At 42.2% G+C, this 21,339-nt stretch overlaps 1 long non-coding RNA gene across 1 annotated transcript in view; it reads left to right on the top strand.

The window, feature by feature from the left end:
- The window catches only part of LOC135374570 (uncharacterized), a 151,246-nt gene extending 147,112 nt beyond the window's left edge, over positions 1–4,134 (top strand). The window contains exons 3-4 of the long non-coding RNA XR_010416966.1: positions 3,750–3,967; positions 4,036–4,134. This is a non-coding gene — a long non-coding RNA (uncharacterized LOC135374570). The remainder of the gene's footprint in view (positions 1–3,749; positions 3,968–4,035) is intronic.
- Positions 4,135–21,339: the final 17,205 nt, after the last annotated feature.

Here is a 21,339-nt window from a genome sequence, read left to right on the forward strand (position 1 = left end):
AGGTTTCTCCAATATACTGAATACATTTAGTACACATAATAAGGTAACATACGTTCACAGAGACGAAAGACTTAAAATATTTTTTTCTTGCTCCCCCAATATCACATTCCGTCAATCACGTAACATTCGTAACTTACTAGATTCATCCCGTCTATTCCGACGAAATCCTGGGTGTTCCCCTTATGGTAACAAACGCTGCCAAACATGTCATTTCATTAGCCCGTGTACATTTATCTCGAGCACCCCAAATTCTTTTATTTTCGAAATCCGATAGGGGTTGCACTGCAACTATTTTAACATATGTTACCTTAATATGTGCACTAAATGCTGCATTCAGTATATTGGAGAAACCTCGAACTCCATGGAGAAAAGGTTTTACGGCCATAAATCCGATATTGTTAATAACCATCCTACACCCGCTTCTACACATTTTATCGTTCCTGGACACGCTTTAGGTACAGACCTCAAAATCGTTATCCTTGAATCGGGTTATAACAGTGACATGAAGCGCAAAAATCGCGAATCCTTTTTAATCGCAAAATTCCAGTCTCTGAAGCTTCATGGTTTGAACATCCAAGCAGGCCCACTACAATTATTTAACCCGTAAATATTATTTTTCGCGTAAAATACAATAAAATACTGATAAACACACACACACTTTTTCTTTTCACATTTTCTTCGTTTGTCTCTCTCCTGAGACCACCTCCGTCTTCGCGTTCTCACGGTCCACTGGTCACCTTTGTACTCCGCACCTGTGTCCTCATTCCGTCTACATAACCCCCTTTTTTATCCTTAATTCCCCGAACGTCAGCTACACGCATTCTCGTTTCCTGTGTATAAGCCCTTGGGCTCGCGTTATGTTTCCTTTCTGATACCCATGCTTTTGTATTTATGTTCTTTTGATTTTTACCTGTATTTGCATCCTTCCCATCACCCTGTTACCCTCTCATGCCAAAACTACCCCGTCAACTGTATATATGTGCCTGTATGATGCTCATATTTTTGTAACCTGAAGAAGTGCAGTCTCGTGCACGAAAGTCTTGTTTACCATGTGTAAATAAATAAGTTGCTCCTACCGTTTAAGATCACTCTTTGATTTACTCACCACAGGCAACTTGAGATCGCCTATTTTTTCTGCCTTCGTATCTTAAATAAAAATAGACTGAAGTTGAACGTGAAGAAAACGAAATATGTAGTATCTGCAGCAAAGAATAAGCCGATCACTGACGCGACGCTTTTAATTTATATTAATAATAATAATAACTTTATTTGTCCTTAGGTGCCCAAAAACAACCACTAGGGTCTTCTTATCGGTGCACCACAAAATGTTATACATGTTAAAGTAGGTTATGACAAACAAAGACATTCAAATAGACGAAATGGCAACACAGTTAACAGTGAAACATTGAAGTTGAACAGAAACAATGGCACTAATACTTGTAAGAAACCGATGAGAAGGAGCGAAAATGTCAATGTCATAATGTTGTGACGCCGAGTTCAAGATTAATTGTATACGGTTGATTGGATGAAGCTATGCATTGGTCAGAATGAAATTCAAAGAGCATTAACATATTAACATATCACACATTAAGCTTCTAGGTATTTGGTTCCAAGAGAATCTATTGTGTCATGTTCATGTTGACAACGTCACACCAGAAATCGCCAGGAAAATAGGAGCCATGTACCGTATCAGGGATTTGGTATCACCCGCCCTGGCTAAGAAGATCACTCTACTTCGCACTAATTTATCCCAAACTGTATTATCGTCTGTTAGTATGGGTCTTGACCAGTTCCATTAATTACAATAGAATTTATGCTCTGCAAAAATTAGTACTAAGCTTCATCGTGAACACTTCAGATGTTGTACCGGCAACTTTTCAGCAATTAGCTATCGTGCCAATACAGTAGTTATTCACATTAAAGCTGGGCGTACATACATATACAATGCTTTACTCAGGTACTGTATCAGTGGAACCTCCGAGCAGCCGATATTCACTGCGAAATCCATATCTGTTTTGTCTTACGTTCAGCCTAACAAATTATGGCTCACAGACTAGTGGGTACCTTGTCCCAAACTTTCTAAATGACTGGAGGCACCTGTTTGTAGCCTTTTTGAATCCACGTGCATATAAGAAAAAGTTGATGAATGGGCTGCTTATCTGCATCACTGATCAATGATTGAGGGTGCATTTCTTGTTAGCATTTCCATGTTAGTAATATAACTGGAATTATGATACAATCTGTTCCACGATCCATACTGTTGAATTTGTTGTGTATGATGCATTGATGTAAATGCCGCCATGACTGCTCTCTACAGGGTCAGGTACCTTGTCAGGGTTTCTCCCTTTTGTACCTGATCCTCGTTTCCAATGGAAATGAAATAAAGGTATACATACATACATACGTACATTCTTCACGTGTCTTCCTTGACATCGAGAGCACCTGACCTTCTTTCTGCATTCGCAAGAGCGGTGACAGGGCATGGTGCACCTGAAGCATCGCCGGTCCTCCTTCAACTCATCCTTCTTCTGTGATAACTCTATGCCGTGGTGCATCGTTCGGTATCGTGCGACGGAGAACCACAGAAGTAACAATCTCTGTGTACCCTTATCGTTGAATGAAGCACCGAAGTTGACGGTTGCTGCTATAGAGCCGCACGGCTCTGGTCACGCTATTGTCGCTGGCTTTCCCCATCAGGCCTTAGAACGACACCACTGCTTTCACGGCTGTCCACCTCAGTGTACATAGTCGATGATGCGTTTGAGATCCTCCTCTGAAGTCGCATCAGTTCCCTCTTTCGGCACCGCAGCTGTGTTACGGTCATAGTCTAGAACAATCTCCGCAGGCAAACATCTAACCAAAATATCGCCCATGATTGCTGAGTAGGACATAGGCTTAAAGGACGATAGAAATGAAATTTGCCAATTGCGGAAAGGCATTAAAACTATATCTTGTAACATAACCCTCAGCCCAGAACCACCATTATTTTATTCGTACACCGTACGGATTGGTATATTTTGAGCGATTACGAACCCATCTTACAGCGCGCACACGGAAAGCTCGCCCGCCGAGCGAGCGGGCAGTCGCAAAGCATCTCGGGATCAGCTGAGCCATCCGTGACGTAATTTGTCTCCGACGCTGGCGGTCAGGAGGAAGGACTCCTGTTTGATTTGGTTGTTCGGTCGGAACTCGCGCTGGAAATGTTAGACACGGACAGTTCGTCATCATCATGGGAATCTGAGAACGAATTATCAGGTGATCTAGGCGTTCGCCCATACGTTTTTGATCCACGGCTGGATTCGGACGACGAATCTCCGGCGGAGGATGGCTACGCCAATGCACCCGATGCACGCCGCGCAGAGTAATTTGACTGGTATGTTTGCATATGTAAATGCTTTGAAATGTGCGGCTCCTGTGATTTTCAATATATCGCTATTATAATTTTGTGACTCTTTAGGTTTACATGTAGTACGCATTATACCATGTGGGGATGGACGCTTCGTAGCGAGATGGCCTGTGAAGAATTGTGACCTGTACATATATTTCTTACGTCACATACAGGGGCGATGTTTGTGCGTCATAACTGCAATGAAGACTTGTGAATACAGACACCGCTAGCTCTCTGCGCAATCGCTTCATCCATATAATTATTTGTTTCGACGATATTGTTTTATTCTTGCATCAAGAATAGCGAATTGAAATTACTAGAATACTGTAACTTTCGCCTTTTGTTGTCCTTTCGTTGACAGGTGTACCTGTGGCAATTGCAGGCTAATGGAGACTGCAATATCCTGCGTGTGCTGCAAAGAGCAATGTAGGGCTGAAGACATAATGCAAGAAGCTGGTTTGGAATGCATCACAGAACACAGACTTTTCCGAAAGCACTGCCTCGACATAGACACGCTGAACTTGGAAGAAATTAAGCTCCGGAACAGAGACCGTGGCTGCCTCCAAAACCGTAGAGGAAGTAAGTAAGCAAATGACAGCTAGAACGTGCATATGGAAACAATCTTTGTTTAATTCATTCATTTACAGTGTGAAGAGGCACATTGCATACAGACAGTTCATCTTCTGGGTGTATCACAGGCTTGGAAAGGGAAACAGGGCTGTAGTTCCTAGCTGCGCAGTACTAAAAATTCGACATTCCCATCAGAGGATGGTGTGTACACTGGCTTCAGGCATGCGCAGTAATGCAAGAAGGAAAAGGAATAGCTTGTACAGTATGTTACTTTATCAGGGTGTCTACCAACCTGGAAAACAGGGAACCGTCAGGGAATTTTGATGAGACTGGAAAAGTCAGGGTATTGTCAGGGGATTTGCCAAACCGGGAGATGAAGTCAAGGAAAATCGCAGACAAACACTGTCACGATGCACAGTGATTCGCAGGTACTTGCGACTGGTTGAGCGGCTACACCACAGCAACGTTGCTGCAAGTAGCAGTGTGCCAATGCAACAAGTTCAGAGGCAGAAAAGTAGGGCAGTCTTACTAATTCCTCAGTAAATGATCTGTAGGGATCTGTATCGAAACTTTGCAGCAGGCACCAAGTTTCCATTTGTTTTGGACAGTGAATTCGCACGAAATAGTCAGTGAAAACCTGGAAAGCTAAGGCAATCTGTAGGCTACAGTTTGGTAGACACTCTGCTTATCCCTGATAGTATCATACGTTTTTCAAGGCATACACTGGAGATACTCAGCATTGCCATGTGTGGAGTATGTAACTATGTGTTAAAACGTGCCGCATGTGCTTCTACCAGAGCTTCAATGTTCACATTGTGATCATAGACACATGACAGGGGGGGGGGGGGGGGGGGTGGAGCACTTCGACTGTTTGATGCTTTTGCTTCAGTGTATGTCTTGAAGCTGGATGCGTTTTCAAGAACTTCTTCAAGGAGAGTGTGAAGATACCCTGCCAAAAAAGAACGATATATGTATCAGCAATTAATAAACATTCTTATTGTATTCAACTGTGAGTCGTGCACCTTACCAAAACTGCATTCCTCTTTGATTGGGAAAACTTGGGAAAATCTTGAGCGGGGAAACTTGAGGACATAGCGAAGCTTTCCTTCAGAGGTTGTGGCTTGTTGCCGCTTGCTATTCTCATTATAGTGCATTGCGGCAAGGTAGGTTCTACAAAAAAAAAAATTCTCTGTCATAAAGCAATGAGCACTTATGCCTTCATAACTGTACACAACTTGCTTTCATACAAGCGTGAGTAAAGTGTGTTGACTTTGGCGCGAAGTGGTTTAGTGTACTGTGGAAGCATTCCACAGCATATGTCTGTTCCACGCTCGACAGCTGAGGGATGTCCCTAAGCAGGCTCTTTGACTGCAGAATGTCTCGCAGTTTCTTGTGTGCCACAGAATCTATGCAGGTGTAAATAGGAGTAAATGTAGACATATACATGACGCTCTACTGAGGCATTCCATTCACAACATTACTGACCTTGAGGAAGCCATTTTATCCTTCGCATATCACCATGTGCACAATGTGGGAAGAGCGGGTCGTCATTGTCATGCACATTTGAGATGTGTCGCGGAAGTGATGTCCACTTAGGCAAAATTTGCCTTCGGTCGTGGGCACTTGACTTGGCACACCAGTACAGATGATTTATAGTGGCTTTTACCCACTCTTGCAGATCCTTTGCATCCTTCATTTTTGAGGCAGCAACCGGTTTTTTCTTTATACCTGAATGCATAAAGGGGTACATTACATGATATTCTGTGTTTAGCAAAAGCGTAGAGCATACTCTTTGCAACATGCCACACATCATACAAGTGCTCAATGTCTGGATTCTCCTTCTTCATATAACACTGGATCTGTAAATGCCTGTCGGTAACAAGCTTGGCAACTGTCACATCATGTTCCCGAAGAAACTGCAGTCCTCTTCTCAGGCCTTCTAACTCCATTGCGTGACTGTTTGCAACCTCGTTGCTCTAACACGTACGGAAGAAGTGTATACTTAGGGAACTCAACATGTTATGCATGAATGTTGATCTCAAAATAGTTATACCTACCTGTGCAGTCTCAATGTGTAACACCTTCATCTCGGAAGCATGAAGCATGGTGTAAGTACCGTACTTCGCAGAGTGGCCAGGCGAGTCTGCTCTTCCATCCCCAGCTACTGTGACTTTTCTTCCTTGAACTGCATCAATCATAGCAGTCTGCTGGTGCAGCCAGACCTGCAAACACAGAAACAGAACTACTGCCACAAATATACAATGACACTGCATGTCCCTGACATTATCTTTTCCACTGCAGGCAGCAGGAACGCACTCTGAATATTGAAAAATGTCCTATAGTTGAAACATACTATCCCAATTGAGGTGAGCAACCTCAGTGCCTTCTTAATGTTTGCTCCCGTGAAAAGGATGCCTGCACTTAGCAAAATATTCCCTAAGGCCTTCCTGTTCACTCGTGGTTGGCTGTACCAAGTGTGTTTATGCCGATCCTTGCAGGCAGTTACCACCTTTAAAAGTGTGCCGTCGCATTTCTTTTCAACCATTGAACATTGATGAGCGCATGTTTGGCATTTTGATAGAAGTTCATCTAGTGCTGTTTCAAAAATGATGAACTTCCGCTCAGATATTCTGTCCAGAGGGCAGTTCAAATCAAAGCTGTTCTGTTGCAGGATTGACCAAGAAAGAGAGATTGTGCGAATGTCAGTATATAGCAAGACTCTCCACGGTGCGTTCAACACAGTGCCTCTCAAACACTAACAAAATCGGGAGGGATGGGTTCCACGAATGGACACTTGTTCGCTGCCTCCTATTAAAAGAAAAGTAGGACCATCGTAATACCCTCAAGAACGTGACTTTCGGGCAAGACTAACAATTTGTCATTTGTTTACAAAACGGGGGAGGTCTATTGTTGAGGATGGAAGCTCCATAGCTAGAGCTAAAATCACGTCTCATTTATAGTTTTAGTTTCGTCTACCTCCTAAGTCATAACTTTCTTCAAAGAACTGATAAAGAAAATCCAGAAACCGACACTGAAGATTTTTGTTTAAGTTTAATTGATACAAGCTTTCGCGTGGAGGTCCACGCTTCTTCAGGTACAAAGTGAAGTGGTGACACACATTAGTATATATAGTATGAACACATACACAACTAAACACAATGCTGTACAAATTTGTACAATTCCTACAATTGTCCTACAATTTTGTACAGCATTGTACTTAGCCGTGTATGTGTCTATACAATATATACTTATGCGTGTCACCACTTCACTTTGTACCTGAAGAAGCGTGGACCTCCACGCGAAAGCTTGTATCAATTAAACTTAAACAAAAATTTTCAGTGTCGGTTTCTGGATTTTGTTTATGTGATCTACAGGACTTCACTCTCCCCTTCGTATACGGTTCAAAGAACTAAGTGACACTCCCTTGTCAAATGCACCGCATATATGATGAAATGGCATACTCATTAATGCTGCTTTGTGATTGCTCATATGACGTATCTGCTGTTTTCCGTGAAGCACGCTCTTCGTCATCCGATTCCTCATCACTCTGGACAGGGGTTGAGTGCCATGGGTGATATGGGGTCAAGTTACCCACTGTTTGCGTTGCACGGTAGAGTGTTGAAGGGGGCTTAGGGCTTAGGTTTACCTGGATGGCTGCAAATAAAAAGTAATTTCACATGTACTCTAAATTTACAGTAGCAGTAGCTATGGAAGAGCTGTACTGATGACTTTGCATACCCCGGTGTCTGTAAATGCCCGTTGTCTGAGTATAAGCACTTTGTGATGCCCTGACTTGTGTAGGCCCAGGCACAGTACACTCTGTTGCAGCTCGGTCGCTGCTGGTTGTGGTATGGAACTCCACGGCCCCATCAGGTGAAGAGTTGCTGCTCTCAGCTACCTATGTGATGCACAATGCAGGAACCAAACGAAGACATGGTTACGAAAACAAAGAAGTATGGGATACCTCTTACGCACCTGTCTGAGATGCTCCTCATCGTGTGTTTGGATGTCTGCCTGTCTTGAAAATCCAGGTGGCCACATTGCAATGGTACAGAGGATATCTGAAGAGAATAGTACCAATATATCTCAAGACAGGTGAACAATTAGAGAACATGATTTCTACACTTCAGTAGTACTGACCCAGAGAGACTGGTAACCGAAGATACTGGTGACCATAGGGACCCCACCGCTCCAGATAGGAAGATATTTGGAGCAAGATCGTTCGCGCCAAGGAGGAGCGCGCACCAAGACCGCCCCGTGCGTTTCGCGGCCGCGCGTCGCGTAGAGAGGGGTTTCCTTCTCGCGTTTGAACATGCATCAACATGCAAAATACATCTTATTCCCTTTCCACATCTTTTATTACATCCCCGAGCGGGGAGTTTTCCTACCGCACTTAACATAGCATACTTTCCTCCAGAAGACATGCAAGCAATAGACATACACATTTGTACAAGTGAAAAATATTTTATTAATGCCAATTAAAGCCAATGATGCTTAGTAATGCCAATTAAAGCCAATGGTGCTGGGGGACTGCCAATTATGTTGCCAATTATGTTGCCAATCTGTGTGAAGGAGAAAACCCCAGCGGAAAAAACCTTCACACCTGAAACAGAAGTACAAGACAACAAAGATGCTACAGGATGGCAATTAAAACATGAGAACGGAACATACTCACACCTTTTCTTCCTTGATTTGGCAGCTTCCATAAGGGTATGAATCGATGGCATTGAATTGGTAACGTTTGTCATCATAGGGCATGAGAGCAAGCTTGGTATTCTCCAGGGTATACATGCACTGACGTTTGCTACATATTGATCTTTGCACATGAGATACCACTATTTGAACAACACACTTTTCACTATTGAACAACACATTTTTGTACACATCATGAACCAAATGCTTGCGAAGTATATCCTTCTTCACTCCTTTTGCTCTAGCTATTTGATCATCACCAACCAACTTTATCGAATACATATTAGCCTTTAGAGCAACTACTTCCTCAATTATACGACCACCAGTCTCACACTTGAATCTAAATAACTTACCCTTATTTTTGTCACTGTACAATGCATGATCTCCAGGATATGATGACAGGTCCAGATGTTCATCTGCAAGTTTCTTCAGTTCACCTTCATAATCGTCAGTCATCAACTCTAGGATAAAACTATCAGTGTCCGTGTACATGGGAATGACTGTACAGGAGAGCTTCCTCTGTAGAGTACAATAGAGGAACTCATACATGACATACATCGAGTGCTCAAGCACGCAGAATCCAATCTGCAATGGGAAGTTACATTTGATAGTTCTTTTTTTTTTCAATTCATACAGCACATAATTCTCAGAGAGAATTTCGAAATGAACACAGTCATTTGAACTGCTATACCGCTCAGCTTCCTCTAGACTAAAGGCTACCTTAATGTTCCTGAAACGAGAAGGATTAAGAAGACTTCCAAAGATACTATTTATAGAGAGCTTCATCAAGCTCTTCTCAAACTCTGTTTGTGCAGCTCTACGACGCTCAATGCTCATCATGATATATGGTAGCCTCTAAGGCCCTTTTGTGTGTCTGTCTGTATGTTTGTGTGTGTTTTTCTTTTTTTTTCCTTTTATGGAAGGAATAGCAAGTCGGCCTATGCCTGGCTAACCTTTCTTCGCTTTTTTGTTTCAATAAACATATCCCCCCCTGTCCTCCACTCCTTCCTGCTGTCCTCTCCCCATCTTTTCAAGTCTGTACACCGCTCGTAGCCGCAGTTGCTTTGCGGCGCTAACACGAAAAAAAAAAATCCCCCTCCCCTCTCCCTCCGATCAAAAGCTTGGCTTCCTATACCAAACCACTTGGGACCACCGTTGCTGGATTGCGGTTTGTTTCTCCATCTCAAATATCTTCAAATATCTTGCTCTGCTTGAATTGTAGTATTTTATGGATCTTGCTCACTTTCATACCCAATCTATAGTACAACCCCAGCAAGCGATAGTGCACAACATACCCTGTTTTGTCCATACATGTGAGAAGCAACTTCTCTTGAGTGGATGTCTTGTAATTAAGCTGCTCAATTAGTTGATGTTGGTACGTTGACAGCCAACTTGAGTCCACCTTCTGCTTGAGCGGCGCCAGCGGGAAATACCGTGTCTTCTCATGCAACTCAGGAGGGTATACTAGATCGCATACGTATATATAACCGATAGCTGCATCCTCTGGGTGATTAACAAAATCGATACTTGAGAACTTTTCTTCAGGCACCCATTCGAACCCTCCAACTGGAAGGCACTTTGTGAGACAACCACCATACAAAGAATTGGCATCATAGTAGGCCAAATAGCTCGATGGTCTTTCTTCATCGTAATCAGGGCAATCCTTATTGTTAGCTCGAGCATAGCGTTTCGATTGTTGGCAAATACCTCCACGAATGGAGCCCTCAATCGTACGGTACATTTCATCATCAGTGAAGAGCTCTATTTCCGCCGAAGTGTGCTTCAGAGCAGCTTGCCAGCTGAAAACTGGGAAACTCACAAAGCGAAGCACTTCCAACCCATACGTCTTCAAGGATAGAAACCTAAAATGCTGCATTACATCCAACAACAACAATGTGTCACATAACAAATAAAGGTTGTTGTAATCGGCGAGGGTCCTGCAAGAAAAGTGATTAAATATATCCTGTGCATAGGCATAGTCATCGTCGCTCACAGGTGTCCTAGTTAGATCATTAAAAAAAGCTTCCTTGGGTGGAAGACTTTCTTCTTTGTACACATCAAAGCTCTTAATGTAGGAGTATGGAAAGACACCTTTCCGAGTCAGACGAAGAAAATCTTCGCCATATACCTGCTTCAGACACTTGAATGCTTGAACACCCTCAGAAACCATTAAACTGTCAACAAGACAGGACAGTGATTGATTCAAACATTGAGTAGTGTCACGGAAAATGAAATTACCATACTCAAAGTTCCGTATTTTTTCACTACTTGTTGCAGTAAGTTTGGGTGGTGTTTTCCATTTCATGTCGTGGAAACCACGAAGCAGAGAACTGATATCATAGGCCAAATTGTGAACCAACACCGGTATCTTACCCTTATTTGCACAACCGACGTTGCATTGATTGCGCAAAGTGGCCAAAAAGTTTGGACCATCATACCTACTGCGGTCATGGTGACAAGTTTTAGGGTGAGCTTGATCAAAGAGAACACCGCAGTATTCGCACTGAATGGGTGCATTGTGTTTACTCTCTTGCTCAGGTGACAAAATTATAGGTGCTGGTTCGCTGTTATACATTGCTGCGATGTCGTGTAGAAGCATGAGATATTCTACACACTTGGAACCAGCATCAGGTCCCAAATATACATCTTTTGCAACGATCTGCGAGTCGTAAGTTCGTACTAGAACTGCACAAAATGAACTCATTACGTGGCGTTGTACGGTATTTTTGACTGCTGTATTAGGGCCCAGAATGGACTCAGTGTCAAGTCCTATCACATAAGGATAGGCGAACATATTGAAATATTGATTAAATTTTATTATATTTTTGCCTAGTGGTGGGAACTGTAAGATGACTTCCTTCAAGTTCCTACACACACGACGATGCCTGATTAGCGAATCATTTGTATAAAATCCACGAGTGCATTTCTCGCAGAACACCCGACCGTTACGACTCATCAGAGCGTTGAAATTTCTGATACCAAAAAAGTGATCATTCACTTCCAACAACATAATACTATCATTGCATTCCTTTTTCGGTATGCGAGAGGTATGTAATGTCCCATCCTCATACTTGTAAATAAACACAGCAATTTGATTACGATCTTCCCAGAGATCTATATCAGAATATGAGACTGGACCCTCAGGCCACCACTTCACACGAGCAATAGAATTTGACTCACAATTTTTCAAGTATTTGGTATGATTGCCAATTATTTATACGCCTCTTCTGAGGGTGCAAGAAAGCCAATGTATTATATTTGAAGCACACGTGAGGGGCGTTGGGAGGAGAGTCCACATTGGTAATTGTCTTGCACTTTTTTTTCAACTCATCGGGTATAGCCGTTCTACACCCAATGTGCTTCTTCTTTAATTTAGTGATAGTTACCTCAAGTTCCAAAACATCCCTGGAAACAAACCCACTACCAACTCGCTGATAGTTTTCCACGTTTTGCGAGAGTTCAGAAAAGTTCTCATTTAGTGCAACCATTATATCTGAAAGATTATGTATCTCTTGTGATGTTGTTGGTATGTATGCAATGTTAGTTGTGATATTGTCACCTACTTCTTTCACCATATGCAAAATTAGTCGCATATAAAATCGGAAAGGTATACACTGATCCTGCAACATTCGCACTATATCATGCTGATACAAAAGAACATAATCGATCGGATCTTCCACACTGTCATCATGTGGAGAAGCAAACAGCACAAAACATCTGTTATGACAACCAAATGCACTCTGAGTTAGAAAGAATGGTAGGTATGGAACTTCAACGCCGGGGTGGGCACGTCTAATATGTTCTGAGAGCTCTTGTACCTGATCGACATTTGGCTCTGGTGGTAATGGGTTGTTTAATTCGGCAAAATTGTCATTTTGAATGGCATCTATTGGAGTATCCGAATCAAACAGACCATCATCCAGTAACATATTAAAATCCAATTCCCACTCCGGATGATTAGCTTCCACACCACCAACATCAATTTGTAAAGCTTGCTCCCTCTCCTCAATACGTTGTATTAATTGTTCAATACCATCATACCCGCAAATTCCACAGCGAGGCACTAAATAAAAAGAGAAAATGGAATGGTCTCAGTTATAATATGTGAAGCTAAATCAAGAAAAATACTCACTGTCAGCAGGTCTAGTAGGAACTTGAGCAGGAGGCAGCACACCAAACAAAATTTGGCCTGGAACTTGAGCAGGAGGACAGCACACCAAACAAAATTTGGCAGGCAAAATGAAACAAGCACTGCAACCAGGGCAACAGAACTTGTTGGAGAAACACTGCACGCCATGCTCGAATTTATAGGGTGAAAATATTGATGTGGGGGCGGGCTAGAGAAATCCACATGTAGCAAAAAATCTTTGTAGTAAACAACCAATTGCAAACTAAGGAAAAACGCAACCAATAGGGAAAGTATGCACATCCTCTCCATCGGATTCCTTTTCAACATCCCCCTCACAGTCGACGATGGAAGCCCAGAAGTGCTACGCGGTCTCCGAGGACGATTGTATGTATGGAAAGTTTTCCCGTTTTTCCCTCTCTAAAAATGCGATTCTTTGTTAAGATTCTGATTGTCTCCTGATGGGGGATCTTCATCTTGTGAAGACATTGAAGCCTCCACCCAGCCTCCACCACCTTTCTTTATACAATATGATGAGCATCTGCGACGTTGTCGTTGTGGTGGATTGTGGTCATCGAATCCATCTCATTGGCTAGACAATAACATCCGACCTTATCTCGGCTGCCATTCAAGCTCGGATCAACCATGAAGCCCAGTGAACGATTTGCTTTGACGGTACAATGGCTGATGTACAAGGATTTGATGAAATTAAACTCCTATCTGAACTGCAACGGGCCATAGGCTGATTTTCGTCTCATTATGCAAATTCTCCCGTTTCCAATGCGGACGAAACGAGGAAAGATTAGTCGGAGGCTCCAACGCTTCGTCTCCATCAAGTGTGACTTGTTGCGACGGTATCGTCAGGGTGACAATATCTCTCCAACCATACTTAATGCTGGACTCAAGCGACCAATAATTCGAAACTTTTACATCCAACACTCGGAATACATCTTGCGTCGCAAGAAAGATGGTTGTCGCAAGGTGTCGAGTCTGGAGGACTATCTTAAAGAGGTCTGTACATTGAAGAAATAAAATGAGACATTTTTCTTTAAATGAGGTATTCCTCTTCAATCATTTTTATTATCTTGAGGTCATTGTGTACAAGGTTATTGTCAAATAAGGACACAATGCTCTTGAGTTGGTAATTCTTACAAAGGCGGGAAGCAAAGAAACAAACAAAAAGTCCACAGTGTGAGCTGTAAATGCTTTGAATGCATTTCTCACAGTACTGATCAATAGGTAGATCTAGCAGCTCTTCTTCAATCGGTGGTAGACCAAAGCTGTCTACATAGATGTACTTGTCATTCCTGTCTCTCATGTACAATAGCCAGTGTTCTCCGGGACCCTCGTGTGGGTGTGTATTGCTAACTTTAAACCCTTCTGTCGTTAAACTTGGTACCATATCAATTGCGAAGGTCCCGCGATACATATTCAAAGTTTCATGATTCAGAGAAAACAATAATTCCAGATCAAACACATTCATACTTAGTCCACTCGAACAACAGGATCACCATCGACTGATAAAATCTTGGGTGCTTCATTAATAAGTATAACCGACACTGCACAAGGTAATGGCTTAGCAAACTTCATTTCAATCCTGCAATTGCCCTTGCGCAATGGATTAAAGTAGGAACCAAAACTTTCGTCAGCACTCAAGTTCCAATGCATGATAAAGGAATTTTTTAAATATTTTTCATAACTTAACTCGATATGTTTTTCATTCAGTTGATACAAGAATTCATAGTAGCTTGCTCTAGCCAGATCATTTTCCCAGTCATAGGATAGTTGCTTCCTGTATCCATCAACTGACAGTGTTACAGAACTAACATTAAAATGCTCGAAACAAAATGGGCTCGACTTGTAATCACCCTGATAAGCCTCGGTGCGAACTAGACATACAGTAAGTTGATCAGGAATTCTATCAGGGAATAAGTTTCCAAAGATTGCATCATGAAGGCCTGGCGAAAGCGAGCGGACTTTGCTTTCTAGTCCACGCATGATGTAACATGCTGGGGATGATCTAAGGGCTTTCTGGTGTGCAATAAAACTTGAGTTGCTAACTTTGACTTTGCGTGCTACAAGTGCCGCGCTGTGGATTTTCAATTGATGCTTATGAGTTTCATTGGTGCCAGTTAGCAATCTAAAGCTATCCGTATTATGTAGAGCAGTCACTCGAACCCCCACACCGGGTAACAAAAGCCTCCCTTGGTTTGTGAGGTCGGTGTTAACTTTCATGACAATTTCAAATAGTTTCCCCCCACTTGTCCTAGCTATGCGCAACTTTGCATCCCGAGCGACTGGATCATGTGCTGCATGCTCTCCTGTGTCATATGTATACATTGCACAATCATCTAAAGTCTTCTGCAGATGAGTATTCGTATGAAGTAGGGTATCAATCATACTTCATCATTGTAGAAACAGGATAATAAACTTGTGTCTCGCATGATTCTATTGAAACTTGGGTAGGAGGTATGTTGAATAACTCACACTCCCCCTTCAAAGCCAGCTGGGACTGTGCGTGTACAACGTTGACCTGCGACATCTTTGCAAATGAAAGGATACAATGCTTTCCTCAGAGCTTTATTTGTTAGCATCTTACCCGAGCAAAAAGACTCTTTTTTTCTTCCAACCCCCTTACCTCCCTACCTAGGTCCACCTGTTTTTCGGAACGCGATGGCCGATTCGAAGCATTGTCCACCACACTTTCTACAAGTGAAATGCGACCCATTGTTCGACTTCTAACCAGCTTGGATGCTGATGCACACTTTTAACCCCCCACTGACCACATTTTTTGGAATGCGATCCCGTTCACGATTGGAATCATTGTCCTCCAGTCCCCTTACCGTTTGACATTGTCCTCAAGCGAGCATGGTCCGTTTTGCTAACCTCCAGCCGTTCCACTCCTCTAACCCCCCGCTGAACCGCTGTTTTCAGAATGCGATCCCGTTCACGATTCGAAGCATTGTCCACATCGTGAAAGGCGACCATGGTCCGTTTTGCTAACCACCAGCCGATCCACTCCTCTAACCCCCCCCGCTGACCACATTTTTGGAATGCGATCCTGTTCACGATTGGAATCATTGTCCTCCCATCCCCCTTTACCTTTTGACATCACTCTCACAAGCCAGCCCTACCTGGGCCACCTGTTTTTTCGGAATGCGATGGCCGCTTCGAAGCATTGTCCAAGGTATATTTAAACAGGTAGCGCAACTCCCATAGGCCCCTGTGTCTTCAGAATGACGCCATGATAGAGACGGTCAGCGCCATCCATCCGTTGCGCGGATTACTACGATAGTAAATAAATGACGTCAGAGATGACGTCACTAGTATGAATAATAAGTAGTGCATAATTAGCCATGCACGTTTATACTGGCCTACTTCGCTTGCCTTGTATTCCCTTTTCCGCGCCCTGTCAACAATACCAGACGAGAACACAGAAAAATAAAGCATATCATATTTAATGAATCATATCAATTCCAAATACATACAGTTATCACAGATTTTGACAACTCCAAACAGAAAGGCGTCGTGATGACCACAAAGAAATTAGAAAGGCTCACATAAGAGCTAGAGCTATACGTACATCTAGTGATTAGACGTTTGCATTTATTCAATGAGTGGCCGTTATAGGTCCATTACAACAAAACACAACATCATTGGTGCACAGTTGGTTCCTGCTAACACTCACACCATCATGGCCGCTCGTCCCATGACGAAATCTTTTTTTCGCGGGCCCAGCAACAGGAGATGCATTGTTGCATTCATCTGTTCACACCTGTTAATCTTGGTCTACAGCACGGAGATGTGAAGGTCGCTTCCTGTTTAACCCAAAGAGTGTACGAACTCCGTATTACAATGCACGGACACACGGTACGGATACAGAGACACACGGATAAACACCCCCAACTGTGCCACATGCGCAAAGGAGCAGGATACGGAAATGTACTGGAGTGGTAGATGATCTCGTATATGTGCACGAGCGGGGCAACAGAAAGCTTTTTCTACATTGAAATTAAGAATAACCTATTAGTACACACACAAGCCAGGCCCATGTTGTAAAGTTTTTCTGCTTACAACCGTACTTCTACTGTCAACACCCAGGATCGCTCGCGCCTCATGCTGGTGGCCTTGCCGATGGGTCTGACTTGGTATTTTCGCTAGTTTTCGCTACCAGTTTAGATATACCTTGCATTGTCCGCCACACTTTCTACAGGTGAAAGGGGGGCGACCCATTGTCCCGACTTCTAACCCCTCTTGGGCGCCATTTTCGGAGTGCGACCCTTTTCCATAGAAAAACCTTTTTCTTTATAAAGAAGAAACATCAATGTGTGAAAAAAAAGTGTCTTCTTTATTTCATGGTTACAGAGGATTAATCGAAAATGTCTCTTCTCTTCCTCTTTTTCCTTCGATGTCCGCTGCCTGCAATGTCCTTCAAAATCTGTGTGCCTAATTCATTTGAGCTTGCTCTCAGTGCTTGCTTGATGTTTTGCCCTTCAGATAACTTTTTCGCCAAATTTTTCGCTGCGCTCATCGCAGTATGGGCTATGTAAGGCTTTGCACGATGCAATAGTGGCAATGCTAGCTTACGCAAAGAACTAAAGAAGCCATTCCCAGTTTGAAAGAGAGGCCCTTTGTATGGCACTAGATCACCAAGTCCTGATCCATAATGGATCTCTGGCACTTCTTTAAGATACATTTTTGAAGTGTAGAACTAGAGCTCTACGACCTGGTCCTCTAAAATGAAGTGGACGACCTGTCTCATCATACAACTTAATCGAAATTGACGTGATTTCGTTCTGTAACAGCTTCAAATATTGCACGTTATGGAAGCTGTAATGAATCTGGGGATCATCTTTATGTAAATATGGGACGAGTTTCAAAATTGGAAACTTTTTTGCACCTATATGAGATGATTCGATAATGTCACAATAAATCATGAAATTATGAAACAATGGTTTAAGATTCAGTGGTGTGGTTCTGTGGTGGTGTTTGCAATAGACTGAATTGGTGCGAAACCCAACATATTATTAAAAAATTCAGAAAGATCTATAGTTACTCCATCAAGTGGAGTGAAAGTAAACAGCTGTGTATCTTCATTGTACGTTAGTATAGCATTGCTACCTATCACGTCTCTGATAGCTTGTAGAAGCGAACGTGGTGCGTGGTGTCTCGTAATTTGGTGGAATTTGGACTTCTTCCCTAGTAAGTATTACTTTTTCTAGAACAACACCAAAACTGAATGTAAATGGATCTCCAATGTATTGTGTTGTATTTTCTAACAGTTTACTGGAGTTTAATTTGAGGAGTCTCTTGAGTTGTTCAGGGATAACAAAGAGACGTGGGACCAATAATGTATAGGTATTGTTTTGAAATAGTATCTTTCCATCGATTTCATATCTTTTAAAGAAGCGATTTAGTGTGACAATGATAGAGCGACCTGGTATGAATATGATTGGAGCATATTGTGTAATGATAGTCACCTCTTCCTTTAAAATCATCTTTGAGATAGCTTCCTCTTCCATGTACATGTTCTGACGTGGAACTTTAGCACCTACAACTTTCAAACCCTGTATAGTGGACACACCCATAGCTTGTTGCAGTTCTTCATCCAAAAACTTAATAGAACAATTATTTGAGGTAGTTGGAATGTGTACCTTCCATCAACATAACCAAATGCGATGTTGAATTCTTTTAAAAAATCTTGCAGCGCGTGTTCCGAAGTCGATATCACAACAGCTTCCTTACGCAGCTCCATAATGCTTCTGGAAGTAATACATATAGTAGCATCGTTAGTCCATGCAACGTTGTAGAATACATTAGAGATGGAAAGTTCATGCAGGCCGACTTCATATTCTTCATTCACTTGTAGTGGTGCACTCAGAGTGATTGTAAAGTCATTGAGACTGTTGTTCGGGTGCATATCCATGCAATCATTGGATAGGAGATACATGTAAAAATCAGAACTTCGCGACATCTTGGGCTGGAACCCAGGAATTAAATGAGTCATCATAACCTAGCCATTTCACTTTATAATGTGTGACACCGTTTATTTTCTTTCGACTTACTATGCGTTCAATTGGGTATGGGTCGTCTTGCGATTTCACTACACGTTGCAATTCATTGGCATAGTAAGTTGCATCGTCTTCGACCCCATCTGGTCCAGCTATGTAAAACACTGGTGGATCCGAGTTCTTGTATCCCGTGATCGTGTAGACAACTAAGGACCAGTGCCCAGTGTACTCCTTGTCAAAAATGGATCTATTTGTGAGTACACGCACCTGATCACCAATATTCAACGGAATCTTTTTTGGTTTGTTGTCATTTTTACTGTGAAGTCTATTGAATATTTCAATCTCGTTATTTTTATCGACGTCGTTCGGGGCCATCTTGATAGTCGAATGATATGATGAATTGTAGTCAGCGATTATCTTTGGGAGAACATCAATGTACTTGTGATGACCTTTACTGGCGAAATAACGATAAAGTCTAGCTTTAATAGTTCTAATCACTCGTTCGGCGAGCGCGGCCTTGAAAGGGGAAAATGAGCTGAATCAATGTATTGAGTGACGTTTACACCATGCTTTCACATGTTTGTTATAGAACTCTCCCTCTATCTACCTGCAGAAGACGTGGATAGACTTTATGGCTCCTATACAACTTGATCAATCCTTTCTTCACATCTTCACCATGCTTCGTCTTAATGGGTGTAGCCATGAGTCGTCTTGATAAGGAGTCTATCACAATGAGTATGAAGGAAGATTCTTTATTTTGTTTCTTGTACTGCAGGAATGAAATCAAGTCTGCTTGATGAAGATCGTCGATGTGCAGTGAGATGGTCTTTTTTCTCTTAAATCTACGTCTTCCTTCTTTGTAAAGTGTGTAGACGTCATCTCACTGTAGTTCTTCGATTGCCTGTTTCTTAGAGATGTTTCGACCTCTGCAGTATCGAGGAACCCCCCCCCCCCAAACCAGCGTTTGGATCCCTATAATTCATTCTTCTTCTGTGATATATTCATCTGATGATGATGATGAAAGCAACTTTGTTCGTTGGGGCGATTTATACGTTTCTCAGAGTATACGTTTCCTTGCTTTCCTCTTCTGACGTATTTTGTGTGGCTGCAAGAACTTTGCCACTTTTCGGTACCAGGCAGGCTTCCCTTTCTTGTGTCCGGACAGATGCAACACTAATTCTTTTATATTAGAACCAGCAATTGTTTGGTTGTTATGAATGATTTCTCCCTTATCATTCCAAGTCAAGCTCCTAGGTAGCACTGAGACTACGCGTCTTACTTTTTTAATGTTGACATTAGTAGGAAGCGAATTGTATTCAAATGAGCGTCCCATTGGAAGTGACTCATCGTTTTTTTCTTCCTGTACTCTGGGTACCGGCTCTGTTTCATTAGATGGTTTCTGATGATTTTTATAATGTAGTACATAGCAGTTAACATTCGTTTTACTTTAATATCATTGCTTTCGTAAGATTCCAGAATTGATTCCATAGGAGTCAATACCTCAACCTTTGTAGCCATTTTTTAGACACCTACCGTCTTTGCTAGAGCACGACCTGCGACACCACCGAGCACACTGGTTAATCCCGTGAGTAATAAGGGGATTAGTGGCACTAATCCACCCCTCTGATGACAGAGGAAGGATCTTAGTCTTTTTGGTGATTTGTGCAGCGTTTTATATGCAATGTATCGAATGGTGTGTTTATACTTTTCCAGCTCTTTGAACAATCTGGGCGGTAGCTTAATATTACCATTCAATATATTCTTACAGACTTCAGAAAGAGCTTCTATGCTATGAGGTGGAGCCTCCTTTAAAATCTCATCGCGCTCTTTAGGAGTACATGTTGCAAGGACTTTTAGAAAAGTTAAATGATGACGCAGACTTTTCATTTTGGGAAGAAAACAAACTGTCGAACGTTTCCAGTAATGCCTGTTCGCAGACGAAATTGAGACTGCGTCAGAGGGTGTAGGTCAATCACTAGATAACCAAATGGTTTCTCTGTTTCCTGCTCAAATGCACTGATAAAGTACGGTAATTGAGCTTTGCCGAAGATCTGGCGTCCTAAAAGTTCAAGTTGCGTGCGTGACCTTAAATTATTAAATAATATTATATATGTGCTATTGTGAGATAATGTTCTATAGTTGATGTCGTTGTGAAATAAGTACTGACAAAGAAAAATAATGGATGCGTTCTTATGATGTGATGCTCTCGTATAGAGATGAACCATTTCTTGCATCACATTCTTCTCAGTCATGAGATCATCGACTATAATCAAAGTAGGCACGCTCTCATCCCATGTCTTTGGTAGCTCTTTCTGGAATGTAACATCATTTGCGAATTCATTTTGCCATGTCGCATCATATTTGCTAACGTAAAAGATTTACTCTGGGACTACAGTGAATACTGTAAGATTTCTTAGAATGTTACGAACGAGATAGGTTTTACCCGACATGGAAGGACCGCAAATAATAACCCTTGCAGGGTTGATAAAAGCAAACCGACCTGCGTCAGACATCACGATGCAAAAGTAAACGAGACAATGAATAAGTGATGT

This window comes from Ornithodoros turicata, chromosome 1 (assembly GCF_037126465.1).
Source record: "Ornithodoros turicata isolate Travis chromosome 1, ASM3712646v1, whole genome shotgun sequence".
Taxonomy (NCBI): Eukaryota; Metazoa; Arthropoda; class Arachnida; order Ixodida; family Argasidae; genus Ornithodoros; species Ornithodoros turicata.